At 41.0% G+C, this 23,125-nt stretch overlaps 1 non-coding gene across 1 annotated transcript; it reads left to right on the top strand.

The window, feature by feature from the left end:
* Positions 1-3,691: 3,691 nt before the first annotated feature.
* On the top strand, positions 3,692-3,767 carry trnaa-ugc. The gene has a single exon. It is a non-coding gene; the product is annotated as a tRNA-Ala (tRNA).
* Positions 3,768-23,125: the final 19,358 nt, after the last annotated feature.

Raw genomic sequence — 23,125 nt, 5'->3', positions numbered from 1 at the left:
CTCACTCTCTACTTCTTGTTTTACTGTCACATCCTCTTCTTCCTTCTCCTCTTTCACGACAATGTTCAGCCCCAGAGCTTCTTTCTCCGTCCAGCAGATCACCTCTTCTTTAACAAGAGGGGAGAAGTTTAGGGAGCTCATGTTCGGGGATGTTAGCTAGCTAGCTATCATTAGCGACTAGGCTAGTGCTAATTTAACCAGTCAGCTACTATAGCTGACTAATACAAAATAACGTAATATTAAATAGGTTAACAAGTAGATACGACAAACGTGTGTCTAAAACACAGTAGCTAATATACACCGAAAGCGTCTAAATAGCTTGAATCTTTCGGCTATGTTGGCTAGCAAGCTACCGAGGTGGTTGACGAGCTGTTTATGAAGAACCGTCCACTAGATTATACGTCACGCTGGCAGCATCGCCTGAAAGACGCACATCGCCGTCTGCTGACTGGAGGGGGAAACGCAGTTGAGGATCATATTTTATTTTCAGACAAAGATTATTTTAAATGGTTGAATTAAATTATACTATTATATTGACACATACAAAGACAATAAAGTCTTGATTGATTAGTGTGAATAAAACATGTTTACTACATCACATTTAAGAACATTTAAGGCAGTTTCATTGAGTCATACTAAATCTAAATAAGTAGCTAGCTACTGTAGGTCTATACTGCTCCTACATGGTGTAACAATACATCATGTAGATGTATATAATGAACAGACTAGGTCTATACTGCTCCTACATGGTGTAACAATACATCATGTAGATGTATATAATGAACAGACTACGTCTATACTGCTCCTACGTGGTGTAACAATACATCATGTAGATGTATATAATGAACAGACTAGGTCTATACTGCTCCTACATGGTGTAACAATACATCACGTAGATGTATATAATGAACAGACTAGGTCTATACTGCTCCTACATGGTGTAACAATACATCATGTAGATGTATATAATGAACAGACTAGGTCTATACTGCTCCTACATGGTGTAACAATACATCATGTAGATGTATATAATGATAGACTAGGTCTATACTGCTCCTACATGGTGTAACAATACATCATGTAGATGTATATAATGAACAGACTAGGTCTATACTGCTCCTACATGGTGTAACAATACATCATGTAGATGTATATAATGAACAGACTAGGCCCATACTGCTCCTACATGGTGTAACAATACATCATGTAGATGTATATAATGAACAGACTAGGTCTATACTGCTCCTACATGGTGTAACAATACATCATGTAGATGTATATAATGAACAGACTAGGTCCATACTACTCCTACATGGTGTAACAATACATCATGTAGATGTATATAATGAACAGACTAGGTCTATACTGCTCCTACATGGTGTAACAATACATCATGTAGATGTATATAATGAACAGACTAGGTCTATATTGCTCCTACGTGGTGTCACAATACATCATGTAGATGTACACTACCGTTCAAAAGTTTAGTGTCACTTAGAAATGTCCTTGAAAGAAAATCATTTTTTTTCATGTATCATTTATAAAACCCTGTTTTTGTTTTGTCATTATTGGGTATTGTGATGTCATTATGGGGTATTGTGATGTCATTATTGGATATTGTGATGTCATTATGGGGTACTGTGATGTCATTATGGGGTATTGTCATGTCATTATTGGGTATTGTGTGTAGATTGATGAGGGAGAAAAAATTATTTAATCCATTTTAGAATAAGGCTGTAACGTAACAAAATGTAGAAAAAGTGAAGGGGTCTGAAAACTTCCGAATGCACTGTGTATATAGGGGCAGTACTTTGTGAAATCACTTCATGAAACAAGAGGTACAAATATATAACATAGGTTCACAATATCAACATTCAATGTATCAAAATATATGACCAAGCTGGAAGTGTAAACGCCAGCCCAGCCACAATCCTAGAGGTTCACTGATGATCAACCTCCTCCTTCACATCTGACTCCTGATGATCAACCTCTTCCTTCACATCTGACTCCTGATGATCAACCTCCTCCTTCACATCTGACTCCTGATGATCAACCTCCTCCTTCACATCTGACTCCTGATGATCAACCTCCTCCTTCACATCTGACTCCTGATGATCAACCTCCTCCTCCACCTCTGACTCCTGATGATCAACCTCCTCCTTCACATCTGACTCCTGATGATCAACCTCCTCCTTCACATCTGACTCCTGACTCTCATCAATCATCTTAAAAATTATACTTAATTAAACCTGGAAATCAACCAGTCCTCTGTTGTTAATTCAAAAGAAAGGTCAAATGCTTTGTTATCTTAAAGTTTAAAGTGACGGAGAGAAATAAAATGGTGCTGATGTGGGCGCTTGAGATGGAGGTGTGTTCTAGTGGGTCTGGGCAGGTGTGATGTAGTTAATGGAGATTGAGGTGTGTTCTAGTGGGTCTGGGCAGGTGTGATGTAGTTAATGGAGATGGAGGTGTGTTCTAGTGGGTCTGGGCAGGTGTGATGTAGTTAATGGAGATGGAGGTGTGTTCTAGTGGGTCTGGGCAGGTGTGATGTAGTTAATGGAGATGGAGGTGTGTTCTAGTGGGTCTGGACAGGTGTGATGTAGTTAATGGAGATGGAGGTGTGTTCTAGTGGGTCTGGACAGGTGTGATGTAGTTAATGGAGATGGAGGTGTGTTCTAGTGGGTCTGGACAGGTGTGATGTAGTTAATGGAGATGGAGGTGTGTTCTAGTGGGTCTGGACAGGTGTGATGTAGTTAATGGAGATTGAGGTGTGTTCTAGTGGGTCTGGGCAGGTGTGATGTAGTTAATGGAGATGGAGGTGTGTTCTAGTGGGTCTGGGCAGGTGTGATGTAGTTAATGGAGATTGAGGTGTGTTCTAGTGGGTCTGGGCAGGTGTGATGTAGTTAATGGAGATGGAGGTGTGTTCTAGTGGGTCTGGGCAGGTGTGATGTAGTTAATGGAGATGGAGGTGTGTTCTAGTGGGTCTGGACAGGTGTGATGTAGTTAATGGAGATGGAGGTGTGTTCTAGTGGGTCTGGGCAGGTGTGATGTAGTTAATGGAGATGGAGGTGTGTTCTAGTGGGTCTGGACAGGTGTGATGTAGTTAATGGAGATGGAGGTGTGTTCTAGTGGGTCTGGGCAGGTGTGATGTAGTTAATGGAGATGGAGGTGTGTTCTAGTGGGTCTGGGCAGGTGTGATGTAGTTAATGGAGATGGAGGTGTGTTCTAGTGGATCTGGGCAGGTGTGATGTAGTTAATGGAGATGGAGGTGTGTTCTAGTGGGTCTGGGCAGGTGTGATGTAGTTAATGGAGATGGAGGTGTGTTCTAGTGGGTCTGGGCAGGTGTGATGTAGTTAATGTTTGTATGAGGTTGTAATTTGTATGTGTATGTTTATAAAATATCAAATGAAATATATGTTTGAAGTCCCAATGCAAAGTTACACCTTATTACCTTAACCATTAGGGTTAATTTAGGGTTTAACCCCTACCTTAACCATTAGGGTTAATTTAGGGTTTAACCCCTACCTTAACCATTTGGGTTAATTTAGGGTTTAACCCCTACCTTAACCATTAGGGTAAATTTTTTAGGGTTTAACAATTTTACCTTAACCATTTTAAATGTCAACTTCAATGGGCTAGGGACGTCCCAAGGATGTATCTGTACCTGAAAATACATGATCTAAGTGATTCGGGCCCCGTGTGGCTCAGTTGGTAGAGCATGGCGCTTGCAACGCCAGGGTTGTGGGTTCGATTCCCACGGGGGGCCAGTACAAAAAAAAAAGTATGAATGTATGTACTTGTAAGTCGCTCTGGATAAGAGCGTCTGCTAAATGACTTAAATGTAATGTAAATGTGATTGATAGTTGGTATTCAGCAATCATAAAGCCTTATTTACTTTAATGAACTACTAAAATAGTGATTTTATCAGACAGCATAGACATCAGCTCTACATTTCATTGACTGACTGAGCCATTCATCCTTCCATCCCTCCTCAGCCTTCCTCTCCTCTGAAGACCCAGTGAGGGTGGAGCTCAGTCAGAGAGCTGTTGAGGGACTGGTTAGGAAGAACACTTCTACAGCCAGAGAGGTGAGAGGTCACACGTGGTTTAGATGGTAAATATTTTTGTCCCCTTAGCGGTTCATCACGTCAGCAAAAGGGAATATGTTCCATCATCTATGTTTATTTACATTAGTGCAAATTGTCCACTGATATTGGTGTAATTTCTCACCCCTTTTGGCTGTATGAAAGTTATTTTCCCCTCAGACACACACATTTGTTCTTTGATATTATGAAGGTAATTTGTATCAAATGTACTTTTCCCCACTCATTCACCCCACCTCTTTACTTTGCTTATTTATATTCAGTGGCCTGACTGCGTCCAGACTGTCAAAGGCCCATCCTGGTAGATCTGAACCGAATTCAGCTTGGAGTGATCGGATGACAGAAGTCACATTTAGGTGCCAGGTGTAACTGAGGCCATAGATGCTCCATATCCATTACTTTGAATGTTTTATATAATATGATTAAATGTGTTTCTTTCTGTGTTGCAGGGGCAGTCAAGAAATGGAACAGCAAGGCCACAGAACATGACATAAGCAGAGCTGTGAGAGACCACCTCAAGCCCCTGGTAGAGCCGGGAGTCGTGTTTACCACTCCACCACACCTTCAGCAGGCTGGAAAAGTGGGATTGATACTGTTTTTCATACTAAGATGGATCAAGAGTCTGTTGATTGGTCAGTCATTGGGTTCATTTGTTGAAATCAAATCAAGCTTTATTTATACAGCACATTTCAGACATGGATGCAACACAACGGCTTCACAGGAAAAAACAATGAAAATATACAGAAATATTTAGTACACAACATAAGACTAACAACTGAAAGACTAATGAACATTCTAAGGAAATGCCATTGATTAAAATATTAATTGGATGCAATATCCAACCCAACCCAAAATATAAGCTTGTTTTTTTAGGAGGGGTTCTGAAAGACACTATGGGGGTGTCCTCTGAAAATTGACAAGTAACAACAACTGGGACCTAAAAGACACCAACCATGAGACCCACTAAATCTGCCCAAGAAGAAGCAAACAAAAGAAAAACCCACACCAAACTTAAAGACAGGAAGCAAACCAAAAAGGTGGAGCAACTAAAGGTGTTGACTCTCCACATCTATCAAGACAACTGGAGCACTGGGCCAGACACTCTTAAATAGAACCTGGACCAGCTCAGGTGAAACACCTTCCCACTAACGAGATGGACAAGCCAGCACAGGTGTAACACATACTGACTAACGAGGTGACACCAATCAGTGCGTCCTACGTGCTAACAAGCTATACGTGCTAACGAGCTATACGTGCTAAAGTCCAACCTCAAAACATAAATGAAAAAACCAAAAGCTTAAGAGAATGCTCACCACCAACAGAAAACAACTTCCATGTCACATTATAATCAACTACAATGCTTCACCATCACCAATATAAACATGGTGTCTGTCTAACAACAACTAAAAACAATATTTATTTTTCCCACAGAGAAACCTAAAACTCACTAACTTCTAGAACTCTCGTCCCCTTGAAATGAGCCCAAACAAAACTCGTCTCCAATACGGAAAAACAGTCAAAATAAATTGTGATCCATGGCAACGCACTGGCTAAACGCAAAACATTTTGACTGCCCACCCTTGAGACAATCAGCAACCAGGTTGTTCTCACCACAGACATGTCTGATTTCAAGAGGAAACTCCTGCAATATCTGTAGTAACTTTCCACCTCACTGCAGAGCTTCTCTCTCTTTTCATTGTTCACTAGATAGGCATGTTGTTGGATCTGGGCCCAGTCCCCAATGTCATGCTCTCGTACATTTGGTTTGGCACATGTGAGAATTAACCTTGATATTCTAAAAGCACAATGTCAATATAATTGTTAGTTGGTTGCATAAATAATTACCATTACCAAATGTTACATGAAATGTAAATATGAAATATTTGGTTGCACAGTTTCTAGGTGGGATAGCCCAATGTCAAAACACATTTTTAACATGTTCAAATCAATAACCAAACAGTTTGGGATAAATTGAAAACCTAACATGTGGTATATACACAAACATCGGCCACAATAATAATATTTTTTAAAACAAGCTCCTTATAAACTGCACAAGCACCAGAAACGCTGTTGTTTTGACAAGTAGAAATAAATCACTGATATCGATTAGGGGGGACATCAGGTTGTAGGTGCTGTTGAAACTAACACAACTAAAAAAACACATGGAAATGGGAGATATCTTTCACCTCACTGGTTAGAGGACAACCTGCAGAAAACAGTCAGCTACATTTTGGAGTGATGTATTTAAATTTAGGGGTCACTAAACAAAGGAAAAAACCCTTATTTGTCATCACTCATCGATATCATGTCAAAATTATTTGTGTGACAGAAGGGAGATGAGGTTGCACGTCCTGTTAAAACTAACAGCTCAAAAACCACACAGAATATGGGAATAATGTGTACATCCCTGATTAGAGGACAATTTGTAGAAAATAGATCGCTACATTTTGAAGTGTTGCATATCGATTCAAGTGGGTCACCAACGTGGTAAGTGTAACACAGCTCCTTTTGTGTTAGTCACTTTTTGTTAAATCACATAAATAGTACTCTTCCAATTCAGAGCCTGGATTTTCCCCCTGAGGCTAATATCCATATCATGTTGAAATCAATTGAACAGGGGGCAAACATTTAGGATTCTACATTGTGACATCATTTAAATACTCCTACTACAATGTTACATCATTCCACATTGTGACATTAATTCATTGATATCATGAAACAATTCCATGTATTTTCTGATGTTTAATCAGAGATCTTTTATCAGTGTACCTCTTCCCACATTGATCACAGCTATGAGGTTTCTCTCCCGTGTGTATTCTCTGGTGTACAGTCAGAGAGCTAGATGTAGTAAAACTCTTCCCACATTGACCACAGGTATAAGGTTTATCTCCTGTGTGTGTTCTCTGGTGTACAGTCAGAATGCTAGATGTAGTAAAACTCTTCCCACATTGACCACAGGTATAAGATTTATCTCCTGTGTGTATTCTCTGGTGTGATGTCAGCTGGCCAGATCGACCAAAACTCTTTCCACATTGACCACAGCTATAAGATTTATCTCCTGTGTGTATTCTCTGGTGTGATGACAGCTGGCCAGATCGACCAAAACTCTTTCCACATTGATCACAGCTATAAGGTTTCTCTCCTGTATGTATTCTCTGGTGTAGAGTCAGAGTGCTAGATGCAGCAAAACTCTTCCCACATTGATCACAGCTATAAGGTTTCTCTCCTGTGTGTGTTCTCTGGTGTAGAGTCAGTTGGGCAGATGTAGTAAAACTCTTCCCACATTGATCACAGCTATAAGATTTCTCTCCTGTGTGTGTTCTCTGGTGTAGAGTCAGTTGGGCAGATGTAGTAAAACTCTTCCCACATTGACCACAGCTATAAGATTTCTCTCCTGTGTGTATTCTCTGGTGTAGAGTCAGAGTGCTAGATTGACCAAAACTCTTCCCACATTGACCACAGCTATAAGGTTTCTCTCCTGTGTGTATTCTCTGGTGTACAATAAGATGGCTAGATGTATCAAAACTCTTCCCACATTGAGTACAGCTATAAGATTTCTCTCCTGTGTGTGTTCTCTGGTGTGACATCAAGCTGCTTAGGTGAATAAAACTCTTCCCACATTCATTACAGCTATATGGTTTCTCTCCTGTGTGTGTTCTCTGGTGTGATATCAGGTTGCTTAGCTGAGTAAAACTCTTACCACATTGAGTACAGCTATAAGATTTCTCTCCTGTGTGTATTCTCTGGTGTAGAGTCAGAGTGCTAGATTGACCAAAACTCTTCCCACATTGACCACAGCTATATGGTTTCTCTCCTGTGTGTGTTCTCTGGTGTGATATCAGGTTGCTTAGCTGAGTAAAACTCTTACCACATTGAGTACAGCTAAACGGTTTCTCCCCTGTGTGTGTTCTCTGGTGTATCTTCAGATTGCCAGATGTAACAAAACTCTTCCCACATTGATCACAGCTACAAGGTTTCTCTCCTGTGTGTATTCTCTGGTGTAGAGTCAGTTGGGCAGATGTAGTAAAACTCTTCCCACATTGATCACAGCTATAAGGTTTCTCTCCTGTGTGTGTTCTCTGGTGTAGAGTCAGTTGGGCAGATGTAGTAAAACTCTTCCCACATTGACCACAGCTATAAGATTTCTCTCCTGTGTGTATTCTCTGGTGTAGAGTCAGAGTGCTAGATTGACCAAAACTCTTCCCACATTGACCACAGCTATAAGGTTTCTCTCCTGTGTGTATTCTCTGGTGTACAATAAGATGGCTAGATGTATCAAAACTCTTCCCACATTGAGTACAGCTATAAGATTTCTCTCCTGTGTGTGTTCTCTGGTGTGACATCAAGCTGCTTAGGTGAATAAAACTCTTCCCACATTCATTACAGCTATAAGGTTTCTCTACTGTGTGGATTTTCTGATGAATTTTAATGCCTGCTGAGGAGGTGAATCTCTTCCCACAGTCAGAGCAGCAGTGAGGTTTCTTCCCTGTGGATCTCTGCTGGTGTTTCTTGAGGTGTTCTGATGTGGAGAAACTCTTCTCTGCCTTGTCAGCATCATGAGGTTGTTGAGGCTCCCCAGAGGACCCACGGTAGTCCTGTCTCTCTCCTGTGTGAACAATAAAGTCAGACAGATGGTTAAAGGCCCACAACAGCAGAAATCCACTGTAAAAAGTGATGCCAACAGCGTAGCCATGATGTTGTACAACAATTGACGTCTGTAATGAATGTAATGATTATTTGAAATTTGTCTTAAAATGAGCAAGAACAGTCATATATTGTCTTGTTTTCTCTGGTGTAGAGTCAGTTGGGCAGATGTAATAAAACTCTTCCCACATTGACCACAGCTATAAGATTTCTCTCCTGTGTGTATTCTCTGGTGTAGAGTCAGAGTGCTAGGTATGCCTTATGATTAACGAGAAGTGGTGTGATCATCATAACAACACACAGGAACTCAAGTCATTCTGTTCACCTGATCTAGAACTCCTCACAATCAAATGTCGACCGCATTATCTACCAAGGGAATTCTCTTCAATCATAATCACAGCCGTATATATTCCCCCCCAAGCAGACACATCGATGGCCCTGAACGAACTTTATCTGACTCTTTGTAAACTGGAAACCACACACCCTGAGGCTGCATTCATCGTAGCTGGGGATTTTAACAAGGCTAATCTAAAAACAAAACTCCCTAAATTCTATCAGCATATCGATTGTGCTACCAGGGCTGGAAAAACACTAGACCATTGTTATACTAATTTCCGCGACGCTTATAAGGCCCTCCCCCGCCCCCCTTTCGGAAAAGCTGACCACGACTCCATTTTGTTGATTCCAGCCTACAAACAGAAACTCAAACAACAAGCTCCCACGCTCAGGTCTGTTCAACGCTGGTCCGACCAATCTGAATCCACGCTTCAAGACTGCTTCGATCACGCGGATTGGAATATGTTCCGCATCGCGTCCAACAACAATATTGACGAATATGCTGATTCGGTGAGCGAGTTCATTAGGAAGTGCATTGACGATGTCGTACCCACAGCAACGATAAAAACATTCCCAAACCAGAAACCGTGGATTGACGGCAGCATTCGCGTGAAACTGAAAGCGCGAACCACTGCTTTTAACCAGGGCAAGGTGACCGGAAGCATGACCGAATACAAACAGTGTAGCTATTCTCTCCGCAAGGCAATCAAACAGGCTAAGTCTCAGTACAGAGACAAAATCGAGTCGCAATTCAACAGCTCAGACACAAGAGGTATGTGGCAGGGTCTACAGTCAATCACGGATTACAAAAAGAAAACCAGCCCCGTCGCGGACCAGGATGTCTTGCTCCCAGACAGGCTAAACAACTTTTTTGCCCGCTTTGAGGACAATACAGTGCCACTGACACGGCCCCCTACCAAAACCTGCGGGCTCTCCTTCACTGCAGCCGAGGTGAGTAAAACATTTAAACGTGTTAACCCTCGCAAGGCTGCAGGCCCAGACGGCATTCCCAGCCGCGTCCTCAGAGCATGCGCAGACCAGCTGGCTGGTGTGTTTACGGACATATTCAATCAATCCTTATCCCAGTCTGCTGTTCCCACATGCTTCAAGAGGGCCACCATTGTTCCTGTTCCCAAGAAAGCTAAGGTAACTGAGCTAAACGACTACCGCCCCGTAGCACTCACTTCCGTCATCATGAAGTGCTTTGAGAGACTAGTCAAGGACCATATCACCTCCACCCTACCGGACACCCTAGACCCACTCCAATTTGCTTACCGACCCAATAGGTCCACAGACGACGCAATCGCAACCACACTGCACACTGCCCTAACCCATCTGGACAAGAGGAATACCCATGTGAGAATGCTGTTCATCGATTACAGCTCAGCATTTAACACCATAGTACCCTCCAAACTCGTCATCAAGCTCGAGACCCTGGGTCTCGACCCCGCCCTGTGCAACTGGGTCCTGGACTTCCTGACGGGCCGCCCCCACGTGGTGAGGGTAGGTAACAACATCTCCACCCCGCTGATCCTCAACACTGGGGCCCCACAAGGGTGCGTTCTGAGCCCTCTCCTGTACTCCCTGTTCACCCACGACTGCGTGGCCATGCACGCCTCCAACTCAATCATCAAGTTTGCGGATGACACTACAGTGGTAGGCTTGATTACCAACAACGACGAGACGGCCTACAGGGAGGAGGTGAGGGCCCTCGGAGTGTGGTGTCAGGAAAATAACCTCACACTCAACGTCAACAAAACAAAGGAGATGATTGTGGACTTCAGGAAACAGCAGAGGGAGCACCCCCCTATCCACATCGACGGGTCAGTAGTGGAGAAGGTGGAAAGTTTTAAGTTCCTCGGTGTACACATCACGGACAAACTGAATTGGTCCACCCACACAGACAGCGTTGTGAAGAAGGCGCAGCAGCGCCTCTTCAACCTCAGGAGGCTGAAGAAATTCGGCTTGTCACCAAAAGCACTCACAAACTTCTACAGATGCACAATCGAGAGCATCCTGTCGGGCTGTATCACCGCCTGGTACGGCAACTGCTCCGCCCACAACCGTAAGGCTCTCCAGAGGGTAGTGAGGTCTGCAGAACGCATCACCAGGGGCAAACTACCTGCCCTCCAGGACACCTACACCACCCGATGTCACAGGAAGGCCATAAAGATCATCAAGGACAACAACCACCCAAGCCACTGCCTGTTCACCCCGCTATCATCCAGAAGGCGAGGTCAGTACAGGTGCATCAAAGCAGGGACCGAGAGACTGAAAAACAGCTTCTATCTCAAGGCCATCAGACTGTTAAACAGCCACCACTAACATTTAGCGGCCGCTGCCAACATACTGACTCAACTCCAGCCACTTTAAAAATGGGAATTGATGGAAATTATGTAAAAATGTACCACTAGCCACTTTAAACAATGCCACTTAATACAATGTTTACATACCCTACATTACCCATCTCATATGTATATACTGTACTCTATATCATCTACTGCATCTTGCCATCTTTATGTAATACATGTACCACTAGCCACTTTAAACTATGCCACTTTATGTTTACATACCCTACAGTACTCATCTCATATGTATATACCGTACTCTATACCATCTACTGCATCTGCCATGCCGTTCTGTACCACCACTCATTCATATATCTTTATGTACATATTCTTTATCCCTTTACACTTGTGTGTGTGTGTAAGGTAGTAGTTGTGGAATTGTTAGGTTAGATTACTGTTGGTTATTACTGCATGGTCGGAACTAGAAGCACAAGCATTTCGCTACACTCGCATTAACATCTGCTAACCATGTGTATGTGACTACTAAAATTTGATTTGATTTGATTTGTTTTCACATTAGTAGTAACATCTAAGCGTGTAGATTTGAAATAAGTTATTCATGTTGTTGAAACTCTAAGCAGTGTGCCAGACGACTTTGGTCTCCAAAGGCCCCTTTCTGTGTTTAATAAAATTGTATGTAGTATATCTGCCTGGAGCGAAAATGGTGAGCAAAGATTTTAGTTTTTCACAAAGTATTCTGAATGTGATTGGGGGAAAACTCAGGGGAGTAACCTCCATTTCCAGGTTGCTTATGAGTGCATTTCACACTACTTTGGATTATAATTGTAAGGCTCGTTTGAATGTCCTGCTTAAAATATGTTTGTGTCATCATCGCAAATCAACCGCTTTGTACTTAAAAAAAACCCTTCAACCAGTAAAATGCTTTTTGTCTAGCTTTTCCATCAGCCTGACAATGAGGGTTTGTACACTGTTTGCCAAATTCGCCCATAACTTCACCTAACAACAAATAAAGGAAAATAGCTCTGTGTGTTGTACAACAGCCTATCCATCAAGGAACAGTTCTCTACACATTATGAGCAAAATATCTCCGTGTCCAAACAGACTAACGAGACCCTACTGTAAATCAAGCAGACAATAACATTATAAACATCAATTTGTTAGGGATGTTGGATCCAACGTGGAGCACGGCATAACTGTCTTTACCAGAGTAATGAATGAAGAAGCACTTTGGTTGTGGTTGCATGTTGTGATGTTTGTCATGTGACTGTCATTCAGAAAATGATTTCCTGGATCAGCTGATGATAGTTGAACATGTGACTAACTAAAAAGCTACAGTATTAAGAATGATGTGTAATTATTGAAGAACCGCGTTCATGACAGTATCCATTTGGGTGTTGTCAATAAAGTTAAGGTAACTCTCGGTTAGAACCATTGGGTTTAGCCAACTCTGAAATTATTTAGGATTTCTGTGCCCACGAAAACTGTTTCCCCAGCGTAACATAAAGAGACACTAAATGATACATAGTTCGAGGGCATTTCATAATTTTAAAAACTGGCTTTATGTAGTTTTTTTTTTTAAACTTAGCAATGTCAATAAAAATGTTTCTTTATAATTTAATTTAAATAGAATGTAGATTAACCACAGAGAATGATGTTGAGATACAAAGACTATTATAATTATTATTACTATTATAAATTAAATGAAACTGTTCCAATAAAATGTGAATATGAAAATCACAACTGGCACCAGATCAGTAGAAATGGTCAGATAACTTGGCACCAAATGGAAAAGGTTGCCGACTGCTGGTGTAGCCTATTACCAGAAACTATAGGAGCATAACGACTGCTGGTGAAGCCTATTACCAGAAACTATAGGAGCATAATGACTGCTGGTGAAGCCTATTACCAGAAACTATAGGAGCATAACGACTGCTGGTGTAGCCTATTACCAGAAACTATAGGAGCATAATGACTGCTGGTGTAGTCTATTACCAGAAACTATAGGAGCATAACGACTGCTGGTGTAGTCTATTACCAGAAACTATAGGAGCATAACGACTGCTGGTGTAGCCTATTACCAGAAACTATAGGAGCATAACGACTGCTGGTGTAGCCTATTACCAGAAACTGTAGGAGCATAACGACTGCTGGTGTAGCCTATTACCAGAAACTATAGGAGCATAACGACTGCTGGTGTAGCCTATTACCAGAAACTATAGGAGAATAACGACTGCTGGTGTAATCTATTACCAGAAACTATAGGAGCATAACGACTGCTGGTGTAGCCTATTACCAGAAACTGTAGGAGCATAACGACTGCAGGTGTAGCCTATTACCAGAAACTATAGGACCATAACGACTGCTGGTGTAGCCTATTACCAGAAACTATAGGAGCATAACGACTGCTGGTGTAGCCTATTACCAGAAACTATAGGAGCATAACGACTGCTGGTGTAGCCTATTACCAGAAACTATAGGACCATAACGACTGCTGGTGTAGCCTATTACCAGAAACTTTAGGAGCATAACATCAGAATTTACAAAGGCCAGCAGCAGCGGGAGGAGGAAGAGTTTTTTTTCTGATGGTTAGGCTATCTTGATCTCTGGCTCCCGAGTCATTTGTGTGTCTTAATTATTTAATCAAACAGCGTCCTTAAAGCATCAGACCAGTTCAGTACATATAGTTGATTTAATTAAAACACATGGGGTGTACCTATATATGGAAAAATACACATATAACATTTCAACCAATCGGTTGGCAGAAAGAAAATTAGACTCTTGGTTGACCCAAGATTTTTTTAGTTGGGGCCCTAGTGCATTCATTAAGTTCAGACCGCTTCCCTTTTTACACATTTTGTTACGTTACTTATTCTAAATTAGATTTTTTTTAAAGAATTAAATGAAAATGTTAAATGTTTTAGAAATGCTTGAGACTCAAATAAATCGATACGTCTACAGTATTTCAGGCATTGTCATTGGATGCATTTGATCAATTGTTAACGTTTTGTTGATGGTCCACTCTTGATGTTCTACACGTTACAGTGTAGCTTCAGCAATTCCTACAGAACAACATTAAAGTGTAGAACCCCTTTACTGCATATTGGTTCAACGACTGCAGAGACGGTACTTACTGGGGTTAAACGGATCTCCAACCTCCTCTTCTTCCTCCAATGTGACAGTAATCTCCCCCTCCTCCTCTTCTTTTACTGTAACATCCTCCTCCTCTTTCACTCTGAACGCGTCTTCCTCTTCTTTAACTGAAACGTCTTTCTCTTCTTCTTTCACTGTAACAGACTCACCCTCTACTTGTTTTACTGTAACAGCCTCCTCTTCCTCCTCCTCTTTCACAACAATGTTCTGCCACAGACCCTCTTTCTCGGTCCAGCAGACCGCCTCTCCTTCAACAGGAGGGGAGAAGCTTACTGACCTCATGGTCGGGGATGTTAGCTATCTAGCTATCAATAGCGACTAGGCTAGTGCTAATTTAACCAGCCAGCTACTATAGCTGACTAATACAAAATAACGTAATATTAAATTAAATAGGTTAACAAGTAGATACGGGAGAAGTGTGTCTAAAACACAGTAGGTAATATACACCGAAAGCGTATAAATAGCTTGAATCGTTCGGCTATGTTGGCTAGCAAGCGACCGAGGTGGTTGACGAGCTGTTTATGAAGAACCGTCCACTAGATTATACGTCACGCTGGCAGCATCGCCTGAAAGACGCACATCGCCGTCTGCTGACTGGAGGGGAAACGCAGTTGAGGATCATATTTTATTTTCAGACAAAGATTATTTTAAATGGATTTAATTAAATAATACTATTATATCGAGACATACAAAGACAGGAATGTGTTGATTGATTAGTGCGAATACATTTTTTAGTAGTTGGTCTCGCTGACCATAACCGTGCTGGTTGGCTACGCTGGTTAGGCTAATAGCTAGTTGGCCAAATAGCTAACGTTAGCTGGCTGGCTAAGATAACTGCATATAGCTAAGGTTAGCTGGCTGGCTATGATAACTGCAAATAGCTAACGTTAGCTGGCTGGCTAAGATAACTGCATATAGCTAACGTTAGCTGGCTGGCTAAGATAACTGCATATAGCTAACGTTAGCTGGCTGGCTAAGATAACTGCATATAGCTAACGTTAGCTGGCTGGCTAAGATAACTGCATAAAGCTAATGTTAGCTGGCTGGCGTAGATAACTTCAGTAGCTAATGTTAGCTGGCTGGCTAAGATAACTGCATATTGCTAACATTCTTTGATATTTGGTTAGATGGCATTATGCATTTCCAAAACGTTGGTCATGAGTTCAAATGATTGGTTTAATTTGAAGTTCTACATTTGAAGTTATTTCTGTTGTAGTTTACATCATAGGGAATAGGCTGGTCCTCCATATTACTTCACACCTGACTTCATCATTCTTCTGAATTCTGATTGATTTTATGTATTAACTTCAGAAATAGAACAGTGAGGTGTAACTTTGCAATGGGACTTAAAACATTTTTGGGGAAAAATATTTTATTTGATCTTTTTATAAACTTTACCATAACTTAACCATTTTATTAACCTCCGTCACTCACTTTCAATTTTTAGATAATAACGCATTTGACCTTTCCACTGCGTTATCAATGGAGGATTGGTTGATTTCCAGTTGAAGTATTTAAGATGATTGATGAGAAAAGTATCGTCCAACCATCCGGTAACTTGTTTCATGTGCATCAAAGGTGAGGGTGAATTTCAGATGTTCACTGCTTGTATTGATGAAGGAGTGGAATCGATGAAGTTCCTCTGCTGTCCCCTGGAATAGAAGGAACACGTCAGCAATGAAGACTTTTACAGAGCCTGATGAGGTGCTAGAATGGATTGTTAGGGCTGACAATCACATTCTTCTCCAACAACCCCACATACAGTTACGCATAATTAGATGCTATTTTTAAAACTACAATGACCATAATAACCTGAGGGCCTACTTGTCTTTGTGTTTCTTTTACACCTGCTACGTAAAAGAGACCGAAGAATGTGTAACAGTATAGCTTCCGTCCCTCTCCTCGCCCCTACCTGGGCTCGAACCAGGGACTCTGCACACATCAACAACTGCCTCCCACGAAACATCATTACCCACCGCTATTAGCACGCACCCCACTAACTAGCTAGCCATTTCACATTGGTTACAAATGCACAATGGTCAATGCTATCTGGGATTCTTGGGACATCCCTACCCTAAACCCCTAACTTAACCATTTTAAATGTCAACTTCAACAAAGTCCCAAAGATGTATCGCTACCTGAAAATACATGATCTAAGTGATTGATAGTTGGTATTCATCAGTCATAAAGCCTTATTTACTTTATTGAACTACTAAAATAGTGATTTTGTCAGACAGCAGCTCTACACTTTATTGACTGACTGATCCATTCATCCTTCCATCCCTCCTCAGCCTTCCTCTCCTCTGAAGACCCAGTGAGGGTGGAGCTCAGTCAGAGAGCTGTTGAGGGACTGGTTAGGAAGAACACTTCTACAGCCAGAGAGGTGAGAGGTCACAGATGGTTTAGATGATAAATATTTATGTTCCCTTAGCAGTTCATCACGTAAGCAAAAGGGAATATGTTCCATCATCTGTTTATTTACATTAGTGCAAATTGTCCTCTGATATTGGTGTAATTTCTCACCCCTTTTGGCTGTATGAAAGTCAATTTTCCCTCAGACACATACATTTGTTCTTTGATATTATGAAGGTAATTTGTGTAAAATGTACTTTTCCCCACTCATTCACGTTGCTTATTTATATTCAGTGGCCTGACTGCGTCCAGACTGTCAAAGGCCCATCCTGGTAGATCTGAACCTATTTCAGCTTGGAGTGATCGGATGACAGAAGTCACATTTAGGTGCCAGGTGTAACTGAGGCCATAGATGCTCCATATCCATTACTTTTAATGCTTTATATAATATGTCTAAATGTGTTTGTTTCTGTGTTGCAGGGGCAGTCAAGAAATGGAACGGCAAGGCCACAGAACATGACATAAGCAGAGCTGTGGGAGACCACCTCAAGCCCCTTGTAGAGCCGGGGGTGGTGTTTACCACTCCACCAGGCCTTCAGCAGGCTGGAAAAGTGATACTGTTTTTCATACTAAGAGGGACCAAGAGTCTGTTGATTGGTCATTGGGTTCATTTGTTGAAATCAAATCCAGCTTTATTTGTACAGCACATTTCAGACATTGATACAACACAATGGCTTCTCAGGAAAAAAACTATGAAAATAAACAGAAATATTTAGTGCACAACAAACAGAAGACTAACTGAAAGACTAATGAGCACCCTAAGGAAATGTAACACCTTCCCCTTTAAGACAACAAATATCCTATATTTTTGTTGGACAAGTTTGCTTACAACCAACAGAAAACAACTTCCATTTCTCCTTATAATCAACTACAATGCTTCACCTTCTACAATATAAACATGGTGTCGACTGGCTGTCAACATTTAAAAACAAGAAAAAACACATATTTCGAAATAATAATATACAATCGTATCCTTTCTCCCTTTTCTTCCTATAGAATCTTAAAACTAGTTTTGAAAAACTATTTTTCTCTCTTCTCTTTTTAAACTTTTTTTCTCCTTTTTCATTCTATAGAATCCTAAAACTCAATAGCTTCTAGAACTCTCGTCTTCCTAAAACTCACCAGCTCCTAGAACTCTCGTCTTCCTAAAACTCACTAGCTTCTAGAACTCTCGTCCCCTTGGAACGAGCCCAAACAAAACTCATCTCCAATACGGAAAAACGTGCAGTCAAAATAAATTGTGATCCATAACAACGCACTGGCTAGACGCAAAACACAAATATTTTTGACTGCCCACCCTTGAGACAATCAGCAACCAAGTTGTCCTTACCACAGACATATCTGATTTCAAGAGGAAACTCCTGCAATATCTGTAGTAACTTTCCATCTCACTGCGGAGCTTCTCTCTCTTTTCAGGATTCACTAGATAAGCAGGACTGGATCGGGCCCCAGTCCCCAATGTCATGCCCCCAGTCCCCAATGTCATGCTCTAGTACATTTGGGTTGGCACATCTGAGAATTAACTCTGATATTCTAAAAGCAGGGAAATAATGTCAATATTATTGACTCAGTTGATCGTATAATTAATTAATTATGATTACTAAAAGTAAATATGAAAAACAAATGTACACCCCTTTGTTAATATGTATTGGCAATAATTAACTTAATGGTGAGGCATGGAATAATAAAAAATGTATCTTTTGTCAGGCTGGATGTTTGAAATATGAGGTGATTTGAGTCATGCTTCTTCAGTAGTGGAATAAAAACAATTAGCACTTGAATGTTGTAAAGAAATGCTGGAGTGATGAAGGACTGGTAATAAAATTGATTATAGACCAATTTATTATACTGCGTCCATGTGTATAAAGTCTTCTCAACTTTCACTTCAACTAAAACCGAACGTATATTGGACGTCGGTCATAGTCTTCTTCTCAATGTCTTTTCAATGACATTTTGCTTGGTGGGATGGGATGGGAATAGCCCAATGTCAAAACACAGTTTTAATGTGTCCAAATCAATAACCAATATGCAGAAACAGTTTGTGATAAATTGAGCTGTATAAACACAAACATCTGCCACAATAATACATTTTACTTGTATTTATTTAAACAAGCTCCTTATAAACTGCACAAGAACCAGAAACACTGTTGTTTTGGCATGTAGCAATACATCTGTGAAATTAATTAGGGGGGTAATCAGGTTGTATGTGCTGTTGAAACTAACACAACTAAAAAAACACATGGAAATGGGAGATATCTTTCACCTCACTGGTTAGAGGACAATCTGCAGAAGACAGTCAGCTACATTTGGGAGTGATGCATTTAAATGTAGGGGTCACTAAACAAAGGAACGCAACACTTATTTGTCATCACTCATCGATATCATGCTAAAATAATTTGTGTGACAGAAGGGAGATGAGGTTGCACGTCCTGTTAAAACGAACAGCTCAAAAACCACACAGAATATGGGAAAAATGTGTACATCCCTGATTAGAGGACAATTTGTAGAAAATAGATCGCTACATTTTGAAGTGTTGCATTTTGATTCTAGTGGGTCATCAACATGGTAAGTGTAACACAGCTCTTTTTGTGTTAGTCACTTTTTGTTAAATCACATAAATAGTACTCTTCCAATTCAGAGCCTGTGTTTTCCCCCTGGGGCTAATATCCATATCATGTTGAAATCAATAGAACAGGGGACAAACGTTTAGGGTTCTACATTGTGACATCATTAAAATACTCCTTCTACAATGTTTAAACATTCTACATTGTGACATCATTAAAATACTCCTACTAAAATGTTAAGAGAACATTGAGAGAACATCTACATTGTGACATTAATTCATTGATATCATGAAACAACTCCATGTATTTTCTGATGTTTGATCAGATATCTTTTATCAGTGTATCTCTTCCCACATTGATCACAGCTATGAGGTTTCTCTCCCGTGTGTATTCTCTGGTGTACAGTCAGATGGCCAGATTGAATAAAACTCTTCCCACATTGACCACAGCTATAAGATTTCTCTCCTGTGTGTGTTCTCTGGTGTCGAGTCAGATGGTTAGATGTAGTAAAACACTTCCCACATTGATCACAGCTGTAAGATTTCTCTCCTGTGTGTGTTCTCTGGTGTCGAGTCAGATGGTTAGATGTAGTAAACCACTTCCCACATTGATCACAGCTGTAAGGTTTCTCTCCTGTGTGTGTTCTCTGGTGTCGAGTCAGATGGTTAGATGTAGTAAAACACTTCCCACATTGACCACAGCTATAAGATTTCTCTCCTGTGTGTGTTCTCTGGTGTAGAGTCAAAGAGCCAGATGTAGTAAAACTCTTCCCACATTGAACACAGCTATAAGGTTTCTCTCCTGTGTGTATTCTCTGGTGCACTGTCAGCTCTCCAGATTGACTAAAACTCTTCCCACATTGATCACAGCTATAAGGTTTCTCTCCTGTGTGTATTCTCTGGTGCACTGTCAGCTCTCCAGATTGACTAAAACTCTTCCCACATTGATCACAGCTATAAGGTTTCTCTCCTGTGTGTATTCTCTGGTGTACAGTCAGATGGCCAGATTGAATAAAACTCTTCCCACATTGACCACAGCTATAAGATTTCTCTCCTGTGTGTGTTCTCTGGTGTAGAGTCAGATGGTTAGATGTAGTAAAACACTTCCCACATTGATCACAGCTGTAAGGTTTATCTCCTGTGTGTGTTCTCTGGTGTAGAGTCAAAGAGCCAGATGTAGTAAAACTCTTCCCACATTGATCACAGCTATAAGATTTCTCTCCTGTGTGTATTCTCTGGTGCACTGTCAGCTCTCCAGATTGACTAAAACTCTTCCCACATTGACCACAACTATAAGGTTTCTCTCCTGTGTGTGTTCTCTGATGAATTTTAATGCCTGATGAGGTGAATCTCTTCCCACAGTCAGAGCAGCAGTGAGTTCTCTTCCCTGTGGATCTCTGCTGGTGTTTCTTGAGGAGTTCTGATCTGGAGAGACTCTTCTCTGCCTTTTGAGCATCATGAGGTTATTGAGGCTCCCCAGAGGATCCAGGACAGTCACGTCTCTTTCCTGTGTGAATGACAAAGTCACACAGATGGTTAAAGGCCCACAACAGCAGAAATCCACTGTAAAAGGTGATGCCAACAGCGTAGCCATGATGTTGTACAATAATTGACGTCTGTAATGAATGTAATGATTTGACATTTGTCTTAAAAGGAGCAAGAATAGTCATATATTGTCATGTTTTCACATTAGTAGTAACATCTAAGATTGTAGACTAGAAATAAGTTATTCATGTTGTTGAAACTCTAAGCAGTGTGCCAGACGACTTTTGGTCTCCAATATAGGCCCCTTTCCGTGTTGCTAAAATTGCGGCACGAGGGCGATGCAAATGCAATTTGATTGTAGAAACTCCTCCCTACTAATGAGGAAACCACTAATTATGGATGCACTATATCTGGTAATGAGGAAACCACTAGTTATGGATGTAGTATATCTGCCTGGAGCAAAAATGGTGAGCAAAGATTTTAGTTTTTCACAATGTATTCTGAATGGGAATGGGTGAAAACTCAGGGGAGTAACCTCCATTTCCAGGTTGCTTATGAGTACATTTCACACTACTTTGGATTATAATTGTAAGGCTCGTTTGAATGTCCTGCTTAATATTAATACTCTTTCTTACAAGATGGCATCTCATATGTATATACTATATTCTATCCTATTCTACTGTATCTTAGTCTATGTATTACTCATCTCATATGTATATACTATATTCTATCCTATTCTACTGTATCTTAGTCTATGTATTACTCATCTCATATGTATATACTATATTCTATCCTATTCTACTGTATCTTAGTCAATGTCAAAAAAAAATCTTCCCAAGATGGCATAGCAGTTCAGAAGTCATTTTGTCCTAGTATTGTCGTGTCCTGTATATATATATATATATTTACACCTTTCTTCGCATATCTTTTATATATTTTATTAGAACTCAACTACAAAAAGCTTTCCTGCAACCCGCCTCACCAATTACACAAAAAAAAGTATTATTTACCTCAAATCTGAAAATCCACAATAGAAGCTAGCCAGAAGCTAACCAGAAGCTAGCCAGAAACTAGCCAGAAGCTAACCTGAAGCTACCCAGAAGTTAGCCGGTTTACTGGCTAACGTTAGTATTTCAGCTACCCACATTTTGTGGTCATCAGCTATTCCTTTAGCTCGATAATCTATCGGCACTTTTGTACAACGCGACTCAGACCAGAACATACCGGACCTATTTTCTCAATATCGCCGGATTTCAAGCTCTGGACATTTACACCTTGATTTCGCAGCTAGCTGCAAACCCTGTGACTATTGGCTTACGTCGATCCCGGAGCAAACTTAAATTATTCCGGAGCTAGCCAGCTGAAGAGTTCCATCAGCCATTCCCGGGCTACAATCACCTATCCGGACCCCTTTTTTTTTTTACTACAAATGCGGAGCCCCACCAGGCCTTCACGACTGACTACCGACGTTATCTGCCCGAGGGAGTTATCCAACTGGCACCTCCATCGCAACGTTACCTGAACGCTCATCTGGGGCCCGCTAATTGTTAGCTGTCTTATCGGCTGCTATCTGAATAAGTATATCGGACAATTTTTCTTGGGTGACTATATCTATTTTGCCAATCGGATTGATCCCCTCTTCCACACGGAACCCCACTAATCTACCGACGGAAACGCACGAGGTGTCAAAAATAGACCTCCATCCTATGCTATCTTGCTACCGATAGCCAGCTACCCGGCCAGCTGTCTGGATCGCCGTGACCCCAACCAACCTCTACTCACTGGACCCTTATGATCACTCGATTAAGCATGCCTCTCCTTAATGTAAATATGCCTTGTCCATTGCTGTTCTGGTTAGTGTTTATTGGCTTATTTCACTGTAGAGCCTCTAGCCCTGCTCACTATACCATATCCAACCTTTCAGTTCCACCACCCACATATGCGATGACATCACCTGGTTTCAATGATGTTTCTAGAGACAATATCTCTCTCATCATCACTCAATACCTAGGTTTACCTCCACTGTATTCACATCCTACCATACCTTTGTCTGTACATTATTCCTTGAAGATATTTTATCGCCCCCAGAAACTTCCTTTTACTCTCTGTTCTAGACGTTCTAGA

This window comes from Salvelinus namaycush, unplaced genomic scaffold, assembly GCF_016432855.1.
Source record: "Salvelinus namaycush isolate Seneca unplaced genomic scaffold, SaNama_1.0 Scaffold65, whole genome shotgun sequence".
In the NCBI taxonomy this organism is placed as follows: Eukaryota; Metazoa; Chordata; class Actinopteri; order Salmoniformes; family Salmonidae; genus Salvelinus; species Salvelinus namaycush.
The sequence above is the reverse complement of the archived record's forward strand: the minus strand, read 5'-3'. Positions and strand labels throughout refer to the sequence as shown.